The 15,324-nt window shown below is 55.3% G+C and overlaps 1 protein-coding gene across 5 annotated transcripts in view; it reads left to right on the forward strand.

The window, feature by feature from the left end:
- Positions 1–15,324, forward strand: part of ATP2B2 (ATPase plasma membrane Ca2+ transporting 2) — a 195,298-nt gene that overhangs the window by 42,473 nt on the left and 137,501 nt on the right. For 4 of the 5 annotated variants that reach the window (XM_088831529.1, XM_055413596.2, XM_055413599.2 and 1 more), the window contains exon 1: positions 13,514–13,632. The exons of the other annotated variant lie outside the window; for it this stretch is intronic. The gene's annotated coding sequence lies outside the window, so the exon portion shown is untranslated. Of the gene's footprint in view, positions 1–13,513; positions 13,633–15,324 lie in introns of those variants that run through there. 5 annotated transcript variants of the gene reach the window in all.

The following is a 15,324-nucleotide window of genomic DNA, read 5'->3' on the forward strand; positions in this document are numbered from 1 at the left end:
TTCTTTACCGCTACCGCCACCTGGGAAGCCCAGCACATACTAAGTGCTCAGTTTAAAAAGCAGACAGTGCTTCTCTGATGGCAGGGATGACAGTGGCCACCCCACCTCCTAACACCTCCCCAGTCTCACCTCACCGCCCCACCGCCTCGTCTAACCGAGTCCTCACCCAGGCACTTTCACAGAGGGGGTCCACCCGGGTCAGGTCTGCCCAGGGTCTGCTCCAGGCCAGCCTCTGGGCCCAGCGCTGCTAGCTCACCCTCAGGACGACAGTGGAAGGGCTGGGGCCACACGCCCATTGCATGGCTGAGGAAATAGACTCTGAGCTATGAAAGCGTCTGCCTAAGGGGACAGAAACCCAGGTCTGCTCGGGAAGTCGCCACTGTCCCTAACCTGCGGGGCTCCTTCCTAGGCTGTTCGTGGAGGCTGTGGTCCCTGATCGGCCTTGATGTGTAAGGGGGTTTCCTGCATTGGGAGGAGAGGTTGCAGGCAGGGGGAGGGAGAGGTGATCCTCTGGGTCATTGCCCGCTCTTCTACCATACGTAGCAGGGAGTTGGGGCCCTGGGGGCCTCTGCAGGACAGGGTGAGAGCTTGGTCAGCCCAGTAGGGGAGTGAGGGCAGAGCGGGGAGTGGGGCACATGAGGACAGCGGGCAGGACCCACCAAGGCGGCAGTGGGTAGCAGCTGCAGTGGGTTGGTGTACAGAGCTCAGAATGCCACTGAGACCCCCACGGGTGGCTGTGGGTTGGGGTCGCATCCCCAACTGCCTCACCTTTGTCCAGACCCCCTGTCTGTCCCTTCCTTTCACAGAAGGCAGCTGGGCAAACTGCGTGCCCATGGGAGAGGCAGAGAGTGGCTGGGCGGTGAGGAGGCTGTGACCTCACCCATGAGCTCCCACCCTCCAGGGCCTGTGGGTCCTTTTTCTCCCTCTGGCCCTTTAGATTGCTCAAGAGTTCCCATGGGCTCAGTCTCTCTGCTCCCTTCCTGGCCTCAGAATTCAGGAGACCCAGTGTCAGAGCCAGCCACACATCACCACGTGTTTCAGACCTTAAAGAGCTGCCCACCCCCTGCCTCCTTTCCCAGGGGAGGAACTGGGCTCAGAGAGGCCTTGTAACTGCTCAAGGTCACACAGCGAGTGGGTGGCAGAGAAAACGGACTCCAAGCTTGTGACTGGTTTCCGGGGAAGTGACTGCTTTGTTCTTCCACACATCCCTCCAAGATAGGAAAAGTTCCCCATTTTTCCTTGAGTCCTGGGCCTCCGGTGCCCAGCTCCACACTGGGGGGCCAATGCCCACACGCTGGCCTGGGGCCCTACCGTGGGCGGCTTCAGCATCTGCCAGGACTGCAGCGGGCCCAGTCCAGCCATTTGGGTTTGGAAGTGTTTTCAGGAGAGGTGTTTGGAGAGTGGCCAGCAGGTCTTTTCCACCGCCGTGGAAATTTCCAACGATGGAATTATGAAAACCTCCCATGGCCCTTCTCCCGCCCCACTTTGTTATGAAAAAACAACTCCTTGGCGGCCAGGCAGGGGGAGAGCAGACTAGATCCCAGAATGAAGAACTCCCCAGCAAGAGACTCCCAAGTAGATCACTGGGAGGACCCAAGAGATGGTGGTTCGAAGTCTGGGCAGCCTCTCCAGAAGGGATGTCCAGCTTTTCTGCGCCGGGAGCTGGGGTTGGTGTCGACATCGCTGTCGGTCAGTGAATGCTGATCGGTGGTGAGACGGGCGCATAGGTGGGTGGGTAGGGCGGAAGGAAAGGAGGGAGGGAAGCCATTGGGTAGGACCGGCTTCACTAGGAAACGTCCGGACCATGGGACCTTAGTCAATCCCTTCACTCCAGTGCTGTCCGAATTCCAAAACGTGGACACAATTGTACCTACCATTCCTGGAGAAGTGGATCATGGCAACCCACTCCAGTACTCTTGCCTGGAGGACTCCATGGACAGAGGAGTCTGGCGGGCTACAGTCTATGGGGTCGCGAAGAGTCACACATGACTGAGCAACTAAATAGCAGACATACCTACAGCGCACAGTGGAAATGAGAACTAGCGCGTGGGAAATGCCCGGCTCTGTGAACAGCAGAGACTCAGGTCATCTCCATCATAGAGCAGAGAGGTAGCACGTGAGCTTGGGAGACAGCCCTGACTGTCTCTCTGAGCCGTGTCGCCTGGGCCAGGCGACTTTGCCTCTCTGGGCCTCAGTTTCGTAATCCACGAAATGGGGATGAGAAAAAGCACCCGTCACCAGGGCTGCCTGCAGGGACCCAATGAGAGTTTCCTTAGCCTGGGGAAAGCCAACGCCCCACCCCTCAGTGTTGTTCCCCTGATTCTGATGGCAAGTTGGGGGGGCAGGGAGGGCAGTGAGTCTGTGATGGCAGAGGGGCCTTTCTATTGACTGAGGCTTTAGTTAGGCCCCGGTGGGTGGGCAGAAGACAGACTTTCTCCCACTCAGTCACAGGGCTGAGGGCCTGCTGCAAGGGCAGCTGTGACTGACACGCCCCCAGCAAGCCAGGGGGGTCTGGACCGGAAATGGCCGGGGACTCACAGGTTGGGGCAGCGGTCACCACATGCTGGGGTTCTGGCCTAGTGCAGCTGGACCCCAGCCCCTGCACTGCCCACTCTCTCCTCCCTCTCACCACCAGCCTGGCCGGGAGCAGGTTGCCCTTGGGTTAGTTCTCACCCCCCTGGGTAGGGTGAAGTGAGGGGTCGGGCTGCTCTGGGCCCAGACACAGCTGTTTGGGCCATGGGGCTGAGGGTCAATTGGCATCAGCAGAGCAGGCTGTGACTGGGGGGTGGGCACAGCGGTACAGTGACAGGCTTGACTTCCAGATGGATTCCAGTCTTGCTGCCCCAGCTTGTGGCCTGGGCAAGCTGCCTGAGCCTCAGGCTCCTCGTCCGTAAGATGGGGATAATAGAGCCCACCTCCCAGGCTTGTCACGAGGATGAAACAAAACAGTGCGCATAAGTACAGCGTGGCACCACCCTGCCCAGGGCTGGCGTTCACTTACCCACTCAGCTGGGTACTGATTATCTGCTGTGTGCCAGCCCTGGTCTGAGAAGTGGGCTTTTATAGTAAACCAGCTGAGCAGTCGCAGGTGATCAACTTGTCCAGGACATTCTGGCCTTAGAAAGAGAAGTCCTGCATCTCAGAAACCAACCCCTCCACCTCCCGCCGCATTCTCAAGCTGATCAGGACAGTGGGACATCCTAACCCAATCTCTGCCCTCCTGGAGTTTAAAGCTTAGTGGAGGGAGACAGACAGTAAGTAAACACATAATGTTCATGGTGGTTGAAACCACTATTTTTTAAAATAACCCGGAGTAAGGGAGTAGGGGGTGATGATCAGGCTTGTCACTGCTGATGGGGTGGGCAGGGCAGGCCTCCCTGAGGAAGTGGCATTTGAGCAGGGACCTGGGGGGTGAGACATCTGGGAGAACAGGCAACTACATGGGCAGAAGCCCTGAGGTGGGAGCGTGCTGGCATGTCGGAAGAACAGAAGAGGGGATGGAGAGTGGGCTGAGGAAGGGCTGCCAGTTGACTTGGTTGCAGCTCCTTTCAGAAGCAAGTAGTATAAATGTCAACTCAAGTTAACTTAAGGAAAAAAAAGACGTGTTGACTTCAGGTATGGCTGTATCCTGGTGCTCAAACAACTTTTCTTATTCATCTCTGCTTGCATCTGTGTTATCGTCATTCTCAAGAAGGTCAGCAGCCCCAGCTAGATGACCTATGTGTCTGTAACTGCAAAAAAAAAAAAAAAAAGATGCTCTGCTGTAAGGTCCAGCATGGCAGATGGGAGCAGGCTGGGCAGAGATCATGAGAGCGAAATATGTGGGAGGGGAAGGGAGCCATCTGCAGAGCCAGAGCACTTGGGTCCAGCCTTGTAGAGTCTGGACTTTGAATTTCATTCTGAGTGTACTGGAAGCCATGGTTTTAAAGAGGGAAGTGACCTGATCCAGTTTCTGTTTTAGGAATTGTCAGTCTGGTTTTGGTGTGGTGAAGGAATTGCCAGAGCAAGGGATCAGCAGGGAAGTCGATGAGGAGCCTAGCGTGGTCACTCAGCTGGGCCTTCGTGATGGACGTAGAGGTGGAGGCAAGGGGATGGACCGGGAGTTCGGGAGGGGAGCACTGCTGGACAAACCTGGGGTTGAAATGGGAGTAGGGTCACTGGGAGAGACTTGGAAGGGTCTCAGCCCTGAAGGGACTGGGGTATGGGAGGGAGCTCTGTGTCAAGGACAGGACAAGAGGACAGGCAGCCTCTAGAGGCAGGACCTGTTTCCCCAGATGGCATGAGCCCCCGAGCAGGGGGAGTCCTTCTGGACTCCTCTCCCAGTTAGGGGCCCACTGAGCCTGGAGCCTGAAGCCCCCTTCAGGTTGAGGTGGGGCAGGCAGCCCACCCAGCAGACACCAGGAGGCCCAGAATTGAGGAAGCCCCTACTTCAGCCATGGCCATTCATAGTCCCTTCCTTCACCGCTGGGTCCATGGCAGGACGTATCCCCTGTGAGCAACATCAGGGTCCTAGGTAGGCCCCAGAGCTTCTCAGGACCTGGCCTGGCCTCCTCTTGGTGCCTAAGGGCAGCTCAGGGGGTCTGCCCTGCCTACCAGGGAGACTTACTCGAGTCACATGCAAGAGAAGAGTTGCCCAGCATCTAGGCTTGTAGTGGGAAGTGGGCCTAGTGTGGGCCCACCCACCTCTGACTCACCAGGCTAGAGTAAGTCTCATGCCATTTCCAGACTTTCAACGAGGAAAAGAACAAACGTTCAAGCAGATGAGTCATGAGTGTTTTTCTCAAGTTTCTGCTCTTACTGGGCTTCAGGTATGGCTAGATCAAAGTGTACCTGAGTTATGCCTCCCAGGCATATACCTGAGGGCAGTTCCTAAGGACTGCATGCCTCAAAAGGGGCTTGGGTCTCCATGTATCATTCTAGGGATGTGTCCATGCCCAAATCTGGCAACTGATGAAGTGAAGAAACTAAGGCACAGAGAACCTAGGAGAGTGGCTGGATCTGGGAGCGTGGCTGGGCTCAAGGTCATCCATGGAGCTCTTGTTTGGGGCTCAGCACTTTCACACACATCATCTCTTCTAATATGACAGTCTTAGAAGGGAATGTTGTAATCCCCACCCTATGGATGAGGAAACTGAGGCTGAGAAAGGGCCTGCATGTGTTCGTCATGCATAATAAGTTCAAAGTGAGTGTTCCCCCCTGCCCTCGGGAAATGCTGAGTATCGTAGTTTCCCATCTTAGAAAGAATCTTGTAAAGCAAGGCAATCGATCTTTTCACTCCAAGCATCCACCCTCCCTCCCTGCCTCCCTCCCTTCCTTCCTTCCTTTATTCCTAAATGATTTACAGATGATCTACTCAGTACTCACGCTGTGCGAGGCCTTAGAAATCTGCAACAGTGATTACAAAGCAGACACGGGCCCTGCTCTCGGTGGTCTAGTGTCAAACATTAATCCAGCGTTCACACGAATATGTGTAAAACACGGCCAGAGTACATGGTAGGTGAGTCCGGGAAGGGCCCACGAGGAGGTGGGATTGAGCAGAGTATAGGAGGGTGCGTAGGAGTTTGCTGCCTGCTCCTGGGGCGGGAACAGCATGAGCATTCAGGCCAGGGAGCAGAACAGACAGAGGGCTGGTGGGGAGAGTGAGGGGCGTGGCTGGAGCAGAGACAGTGGGAGAATGGGGTGTTGGGTGGGGCTGGTGGGCCTGGGCTGGGCCACCTGGGGCTTCAAAGATCACAGTGAGGACTTTTGTCTTTATCCCAAGAACGAGATGAGGAGGATGTGGTATAAACAGACTTGCTTTTCCAAGTGGAAGGAGAGAGGCCAGTTAAGAGGCTCCTGCAGTCGCCCAAGCAAGAGATGAGACAAACTTAGAACAGGGGCTGTGGAGATGCAGCACGGTGAATGGCTTCAAGGAAATGTGCATGCTGAGTTGCTTCAGCTGTGTCCGACTCTTTGCGACCCCATGGACTATAGACCCCCAAGCTCCTCTGTCCAAGGGATTCTCCAGGCAAGAATACTAGAAGGGGCAAACCGATAGGACTTGGACGATGGAAAGGAGAGTGACAGGATGACCCTTGCGTTCTGAGCTGCCCACCTGAGAGAAGACGAGGCCTTTCGTGGGACAGTGAACCCTACGGGAGGATGAGGTGGAGGTAGAGAGGTTTAAGGTCTGGATTTCAGATGGGAGCTCCTGTCTCACACCATGCACACACCGAACTGAGGGAGGAGAAAACAAGAGTAGGGGGAGGTGTGGGGCAATTACTCCTTAGTTCCAAAACAAAAGGGTAAGCAACAAAAGAAAAAACTGGTTAAACCGGACTTCACCACACTCAAAAAGTCTTATGCAGCCGAAGGATACTATCAACAGAGTGAAAAGATGATCCATGGAATGAGAAGATATCTGCAAATTATATCTGTGATAAGGGGTTTATATTAAGAACTCCTGCAACTCAACCAAAAAAAAAAAAGTCAAACAACCCAAATCGAAAATGAGCAAAGGACTTGAATAGACATTTCTCCAAAGATGATATGCAAATGGCCAGTAAACACATGAAAAGATGCTCAGTTTCACTAATCATTCAGTTCAGTCAGTTCAGTTCAGTCGCTCAGTCATGTCCGACTCTTTGCGACCCCATGAATCACAGCACGCCAGGCCTCCCTGTCCATCACCAACTCCCGGAGTTCACACAAACTCATGTCCATCGAGTCGGTAATGCCATCCAGCCATCTCATGCTCTGTCGTCCCCATCTCCTCCTGCCCCCAACCCCTCCCAGGATCAGAGTCTTTTCCAGTGAGTCAACTCATCGCATGAGGTGGCCAAAGTATTGGAGTTTCAGCTTTAGCACTAATCATTGCTGCTGCTGCTGCTAAGTCGCTTCAGTCGTGTCCGACTCTGTGCGACCCCATAGACGGCAGTCGACCAGACTCCGCCATCCCTGGGATTCTCCAGGCAAGAACACTGGAGTGGGTTGCCATTTCCTTCTCCAGTGTGTGAAAGTGAAAAGTGAAAGTGAAGTCGCTCAGTCGTGTCCGACTAGTAGCAACCCCATGGACTGCAGCCCACCAGGCTCCTCTGTCCATGGGATTTTCCAGGCAAGAGTACTGGAGTGGCTTGCCATTGCCTTCTCCGAGCACTAATCATTAGGGAAATGCAAATGAAAACCACCGTGAGATTTCACTTCGCACCCATAAGGATGGCTATTAAAACAAAACAGAAAATGACAAGTATTGGCAAGGATGTAGAGAAATTGGGACCCCTATGCACTGCTGGTGAAAATGTTCCTCAGAAAGTTAAACATAGAGTAACCATAAAATCCAGCAATTCTGCTCCTGGATATAAACCCCAAAGAACTGAAAACTGATATTTTCACATCCATGTCCATAGCAGCATTATTCACAATAGCCAAAAGGGGGAAGCTGCCCACATGTCCACCAACAGAAGAAGGGATAAACAAAATATTGTTTATACATATGATGAGGAAAATCTGACACATGCTGGAACATGGATGAACCTTGAAGACGTCATGCCAAGTGGAATACAGCACAAGAGGACAGATACTGTGCGATTCCACATACATGAGGTCCCTAGCATAGTCAAAATCATAGAGACAGAAAGTTGAATGGTGGTGCCAGGGGCTGGTGGGGAGGAGGGCGTGGGGAGACAGTGTTTGATGGGCGCAGAGCTGCAGTTGGGGAAGATGAAAAAGTTCCAGAGATGGATGGTGGTGATGGTTGTACAACAGTGTGAATGTACTTAATGCCACTGACCTGGACACTTCAAAATGGTTAAAATGGAAATTCTGTGTTATGTAGATTTAACAGCAATAGGAGGAAAAGTAGATGAGAAACGTTGAGATGACACATAGATCTGAATGTAAAAGCTGTGACGCTAAAACCTTTAGAAGAGGACATAGGAGAACATCTTCACCACCTCGGAATAAGAAATAATTTTCAGAAAAGACACAGAAAAGTGTTTATCATAAAAGAAGAAACTGACAAATTGGACCTGAGATGGGTTGAGTGTGACGTGTGGGGACACTGGGGTAGCAGGGCCAGGTACGAAGCTGGTTGTCGTTTGTAATGAGACCTGGGCGGGAGGGACCACACGTGAGACCCTGCAGTCAGCTGATATTTCCAGCTACAGTCTGCCATTGGGGGCCCCAGTGGGGTCCACCCATGTTATGACCTGCCAGTCTAGAATGAGTGCCTTCGGGCCACTTCTGGAATGGGTCTAGCTGTGGATGTCCAAGCAGATGAACCCCTGAGTATTTTCTCAAAGTATCTTCTCTGAGTGCCATCTCACTGGGCTGTGGCTTATACCGTCCATCTGCTTCTCTGGCCAAAGTTTGGGGTGCATCTGTGACAAGAGCTCTCTGCAACACACTGCCACCTTCACGCCCATCCCCGGGGCTAATGGAGGAGTCAGATGAAATCTCATTTCCTCGAACTAGAGGCTGATCAATTAAGGTGACAGGAACTTGCTGATCTGGAAGTATTAGCTTTGTGTCTTGCTTGGGTAAGACCAGTATCTGAGCTCTTTCTGCTCAATCCACGCTGGCGTGATTCTCAAGTAGCCTTGCCTTGCTGAGGGCCCCCAAACCTCAAGTCTTGCTCTCTCCAACCATGCCCAGGCCCCTGGATTTCCTGGCTCTGCCCTCTTGATACTGTTCCTACATGGCATTCACTGGCAAGGCAGGGAGTTGACTTGGTCCCGCCACATAGTGATTCCAGTTGGCTATTTATGGGACAGAGGGGTCAGGGACAGCTTTGAGAAGCTGGTGAAAGCCGCAGGCTTCCTCTTCGGGGGAAAAAAAATGTAAATCTACACAGACCTTTACAAACGACCTTCACGTGGACCTCAGCTAAAGGCAGCCTGACTGGGGCTCCCTGCAAGAGTGCCAAGGCTACCCTAATGCTTTTCTGCTTTGCCCTCTGGTTATCTTCAGGGGGAGACATAATTTATGCAAATTTTGCAGATGGAGAAACTGAGATTCAGAGGAGTAACCCTAACTGCTTGCCTGGTCCTTGAAGGAGTAACTGGGTTTGTGAGCTGGGAACTCCCAAACTATTTCTCCTCCTGTACGGTTGAGAGTTCCTACCCCACCCTCTCACCCCCAGTTTCTCTGAGCAGGAGGAAGGAATATGAAGTAGTTGGTGGTGGGAGGCTTGACCCCCAGAGGGTGGAGCTTTTGCCTGAATCACCTTTGAGTCCCCAGCATCCAACTCACAGCCCCAGAATCTACCGACTAAATGACAAGTAAGAGAATGCATGGGGCATTGCAGAGGGAGGGGCCTTTGGCCTTGGAGACAGAGATGTTCCCAGTCATCAGTGCTGTCCATCCTAGCTCTGTGGTCAGCCTCAGTTTCCCTGTCTGTAAAATGGGAGCATCGACACTCCTCTGACAGCTGTTGGGAAGATGAAAGAAGACAGTTGTGGGACAGGGACTCCGCTCCATGTGTCACAGCCATTGTCACACGTTACCTACCCCAAAGCCCGGGCACACACATGGAAATGTCCCCATCTTGTAGATGAAGAAACGGAGGCCCAGAGCAAGGCAACGATGTGCCCAGGGCCATGTAGAAGTAGCTGATCTTGAATCAGAGTCCAGGTTTGTGCCCTTGAACAAATCCATGGTGCCTGACACCTACTAGGTGATCGTTATGGCCAAGGTGCCTCCCCCCCCCCCGCCCCCGATCCCAGCCGACCAGAGGGGGCTTTCTGCAGGAGTCTGTGGGTGGTAATATCAGACACAAGACAGAATAAAAGTGGCCTCGGAGCACACAGGTTGCTTCCCTGGTGGCTCAGCAGTAACGAATCTGCCTGCAGTGCAGGAGATTCAGGAGACTCAGGTTCAATCCCTGGGTCGGGAAGATCCCCTGGAGGAGGGCATGGCAACTCCAGAATACCACTCCAGTATTCTTGCCTGGAGAATCCCACGGCCAGAGGAGCCTGGGGGCTACAGTCCACAGGGTTGGAAAGCTGTGGACTTGACTACACACCTGCTCGGGAGTGTGCGGAAGCTTTGTCATGACCCCTCCAGACCATGCCCTGCCCCCAAGGCCTCTCCAATTTCCTGCACAGTCAAGTCTCTAGTCCTGGGCTGGGGCGGCAGTGAGGACAGTGAACTTGATTGCTCCTTGTTCCGATTTTGTCTTTTCACTTTTTCCCTTTGCTGCCACGACGGCAGGTGGGAGGCCCGGCAAGTGCCCAGCGGCCGCCCCTCATTCTCACACCCACTCACCTCCTCCCTGTCTTCGACTTCCTTCCTGTGAGTCTGTTCAGAGCCACAGCCCAGGCTCAGGGTGGAAAGGATGGGATGAAGTCCACGTTCTCAGCGACCACCCCCACCCCCACCCCCCCCACCCCACCCCCGTCGCCCCGTCTCCACCACCGCAGCTCAGATGCACTCCTGCGACTCATGGGTGCTTAGTGCAGGGCACCTCTCTGTGAGCCTCGGGCGTGCTGGGCCCCAGAGACACAAGACGGACCAGCCCCCACCCCCTCGCCCAAGGGGCTCCCAGAAAGACAGTGATAATGTAGTGTGTCCAGAGGGCCATAGAAGCAGAGGCGGAGTAGCAAAGATGTCTGCCTGGGAGGTTAGAGAACGCTTTAGAAGAGCAAGAGTTAGAATTAGCCTTTGCCCAAAGGAGGACACTTAGGCGGGAGAGCTGCCCAAACTAAAGCCTGGAGGTGTGAAACTTCACAAGGTGCTTCTTATGATTGGGAGGAAGGATCTGAGTGAGGGGCCGAAGGACATGAGACCACAGAAGTTGGCATGACCCATGTGTGTCAAGCTACAGGTGACGGACTTTGTCCTGAGGGCAGTAGGGACCCACTGACGGCTTTGAGCAGGGGGTCACCCAGTGGGTCAGCCAGCGGGCGGTGTGGCTGTGTCCTCCTCCCTTGGTGATCTCATCCAGCCCCATGGCTTTAAATACCATCTTTAAGCTGCTGATGCCCGTATTTCTATCTTCAGCCCGTGTCTCTCTTCTGCACTCCCAGCTCATCATCCAACTGTCCACTTGGCACCTCTACTTGGATGTCTCACAAGCATCTCAAAGTTAACAAGTCCAAAAAGAATTCTTGATCGTGCCCACTCACCCCCACCCCAAAAAAAACACAAAACTCGCTCCTTCCCTTCCCATCCCAGTAAATGGCACCGTCACCCAGCCTCCTGCCGCAGGCAGAGCCCTTATCGGCCAGGCTCCTCCGCCTCCATCTCCCCAGCTCGTCCTCTGGGTTCTGCTTCCTATCTGCCACCTGCCCACGTGTCCTCAGCAGCTCTGCCGCCCCTGCAGCCGGCGCCCTGTCCCCGCCCGCCTGGATGATGCAGTAGCTGCTCTTTCTCCCCGCTGTCACCCTGACGTTGTCTCCTCCAAAGGATGATGGGTTTTACAAAAAGCAAAGGCTTGTGCTAACCTGCCACCTAAAAGTCTTCAGAGGTATCCCTCTGCACCTGGAATAAAATCCAGCCTCTTCACCATCACCATGAAGCTTTGCACAGTCTGACCCCTGCCCTTTTCTGAACTCGCCTCACTCACAAGTCTCAGCCATGCTTTGGGTTATTAAAAACGCGTCCCACCCCACTTGCTGCCTCAGGGTCTTTGCCTCCGCTGTCCCCTCTGCCCGGCACCCACTGGCCCCAGCCCTATGCCTGTCTACTTGGCAAAACAAGTTCCGCCAGCAGTTGGTCGTCACGTTGTAGTGCTTTTCACAACCTGTCTTTTCCTACAGAAGCGAGTTACGATGTGCCCGGCACACAGTAGGTGGTCATTAAATAAATCTTGAGTTAGTAAATCAGAAAAGGCCAGAGTAGAAGCGGGCTAGAAGCAGGAGGTCAGGGGAGAGAGAACTGGAAAGATGGTTAAAGAACAAATAGAGGAACTAGCACCCGGCAGGACGTTTAGATTCGATCTGAGAGGCACTGGGGAGCCATGGAAGGATCCGGAGCTGAACCCTGGGGGTGAAAGTGATTCCCTGGAGCAGGGGAGGCTGTGTGCCAGGTGGCCAGGTGACTGGGTTCTGAAATCAGACTGCCTGGGCCCAGACCTTGATTCCGCAACTTCCAGACGTGAAGCCACAGCAAACCCCTCCGCCTCTCTGCGCCTCGGTTTCTCCCTCTATAAACCAGAGCCTGTCGAGCAGCCGAGAGGGTCCATGGGAGGGCGCGTGTACATGTCTTTTCGCTCAGCAGACATGGAGCTCACAGTCTGATGGGGGAGACCGGCAGATGCACCCCGACCGTGGGTCTCCAAGATGAGCGCTGGAGCGGATGGACCAGCTAGGGCCTGTGCAAGCAGAGAATTTCATCTGGGAGGTCAGGGAAGGCCTCCTGGCAGAAGTGACATTGGCTTTGGGGGAGACAGTTTCCTTGAGAGGATATTTTTGAGTCGGCAGGCACTGGCCCGTGAACAAGGGAGGAGGGGGTGGTGGGTTCCGGCTTCTCGGCTCCCAGAATAACCCGGCTCCGAGGGCGGACGCCCGGCAAGCCCCGGGAGCCGCTGCCATGCCTCTGCCGGCTGGGTCCCGGCGACCTCGGAGCAGTCCTTGCCCTGCCCTGTGCCCCCAGGAGGCCAGGGGGCTGGAAGGAGGGACGCCCACGCCAGAGAGGGGGGTCCCAGGCCGAGGGGGCTGGGCAGCCAGTCTCCTGGGCACAGGACACAGAGCCGCCCCGGGAGAGCAGTCATGTTTGCGTTTGGGCTTCTGGATCCTCCGCGGAGCCACCGGGGCGGAGAGGACGCACGCCCGGTCCTCCCGCTCCTTCCTCGTCCCAGTTTCGCTGTGCCTCTGCGTCAGTCCTCTTGGCTTCGTGTCCGTCTGTCCGTGTCCCTCCCTCTCTCTCACTGCCTGTCCTTCGCTACATCTCACTGTGTCTGCTCCGAAGTCCACCTCTGTTCCTCTCCCCTCCCCCACCGCCCCTCCTCCCGGGCCCCTCCCAGCCCAGCCTCTCAAGTTCCTCTCCGCCTTTGAGCTTCTCTTTCTCCCCTTTCTTCCCCCTCTACCCCACCCCCTCCTCCCCGTCCAGTGGGAGGCATCCTGGAACACACGCATGCACACACACATGCGCACACACACGTATGCGCACACACATGCACCACACGCGCACATGCACACACGAACACACATGTGCGTGCGCACACGTGTACATGCATACACGCACACATGAGTGCACACACATGCGCGCGCACACACGCACTTGCACACGTGCTCTGGAGCCCAGTACTCTCCCGCAGGCTCCCTTGCTGGCCAAGCCTGGCGCAGCACACAGAGATAGGGCAGGGCTGGCCAGAGGGGTGGGTGTCGAGGCTAATGGAGGCAGTAGGGGAGGAGTCCCGGTCTCCCCAACTTCCCTCAGCCCTGCGCTCAGAGCTGGGGGCCGGGGGTGGGGTAGTGGGGTGGAGGTTCCTGAGCTGTTTCCTCCCCTCTGTGCAGCTGTGGGCTTCCTGGCCCTTGGATGGTGGGTCAAGTCATTGGGCCCATTCAGCAGAATTATAAATAGCAGCGTGTGCCCGGACTGGCCCACAGAGCAGCCCCAGCCGCCACAAGGCCCCGAGGTCCCCCGTCCTCCACCCTCCAGCCATCCCTCTGAGGCCAGGCCTGCCCCTCCCGTGCGCTGCCAGCGGGTCCCCAGGTCAGTATCCGATGTGCTGTCGCCATGGCAACCCGCCTGTCTCCATCCAGCCCAGGCTCAGGTTGCTGGAGGTGGGGGGTGTGGGCCACTGAAAAAAGAGGTCTGCTGGCCTGGAATCGAAGGTCATGGCTCAGTGCTGGGGCTTGCTGGCTCTCTTGGAGGCTGGGAAATGGGGTCCTGTCCCCCAGAAATTTCACGCTGCCGGGGAGCAGTGGGGCAGAGGTGGCTGAGGCTGGGAGGCCTGGCAGCGGGGTGCTGCTAGTGAACCGGGCAAAGTGGGTCAGCCGGGGCCTTGAAGCCAGAGATGTGGGTTCAAATCCTGCATGTCCACCTACTTGGGTCTCCTGGGGACCATCACTTACTCCTCCGAGTTCAGCATCATCAGAGTTGGGTCAAGAAGAGTACTGTGCCTCTCTCTCCAGGGTCCGCTGAAGAGATCAGAGGCCACCCGCTGGAGGCGGGTCCCTCAGCCCTCACCCGTCCTCTCCTTAGTCCTTAGCTCCAGTGGGAGCAGAGCCTGGAGACGTCAGAGTCACTCTGACTGGCCTCTGTCATTCACCAGCGTGATGGTTTCCAGCAGGCTGCACAGTCTCTCTGGGCCTCGTTGTCTCCATCTGCAAAATGGGCATGAAAACAAGCATCTGCCCCTCACTGTTGTGTTGAGGTTGAGTTGGGCTGCGGGGGGAGAAGCCACTGGCATGGTGCCGGGTGCACAGCCAGTGCCCTGCACACAGCAGCTGCATTTGCCATCACTTTCTGAATTGTTCCTTGTCTTCCAGTCTTCTCAGTGAGATGATCCTGCCTTCTTCACTAACTCACTGGTAACTTCCGGCAACTCAGTTTCCCTCCCAGGGTTCAGTCTCTCCATCTGCAGAATGGCCACAGGACCACGCCGGTCCTGCCCAGATCTGAGATTTGTGTATCTCAAGTGGCCCCACTGGGCTGGGCCATATCTATTATTATTAACTGACACCTTCACCCAAGCCCTGTTCTCAGCCCCCGAAACCTAAGCTGCCTAGTTGCCTGGCAACCAAGATGCGAGCCAGGGAGGCTTGGGTGTCAGGACGTCCAGCTGCAGCCCCCTCCCTGAGGGACTGGAGCCCGTCACTGTGGTCACTGCGTGGCCGGGAAGCAGGAGGACTCAGGGCTGGGACCTTGGACCAGGGCAGTCTGGGAGTGGCCTCCCGTTCCTCTCGTACCTGCCCAGGGCCAGCCTGTCCCAGAGCCCACTTTTCTCGGGGTAAAAGGGGCCATGGGCCTGGGATATTTTTATAGGCGGGGCACGTGGTCAGCCTCAGAGAGGGAGAAATCGGAGCTTCCTTGCACTGCTAACTGATACAGCGGCTGTCACTGTCACCCTCTTCTTGGAAGCCTACAGCCCAAGTTTGCCCAAAAGCACAGTTGATTCCCTGACCTACTCCTAGCCCCGCCCTCAGGAGGCCTGATGCTGCTTCCTGGAGCTCTGAGGGCACTTTGCACGGTCACGTTTAACCAATCACATCGCCTGTCTGTTGTCCAGGCCTCCCGCATGACCTCCCCTGTGTCTTCATTCATTCACCCACCAAACATTTTCCTGAACTTGCATCCCAGCTCTACTATGTTCTGCCTGAGTGACCTTGGGCAAGTTACTCTACCTCTCTTTGCTTCATTTTTCTTTTCTGCAAAATGGGATAACGAGAATACCTGCCTCAG

This window comes from Moschus berezovskii, chromosome 24 (genome assembly GCF_049115385.1).
Source record: "Moschus berezovskii isolate FMDL1 chromosome 24, NW_MosBer_1.0, whole genome shotgun sequence".
Lineage (NCBI taxonomy): Eukaryota > Metazoa > Chordata > Mammalia > Artiodactyla > Moschidae > Moschus > Moschus berezovskii.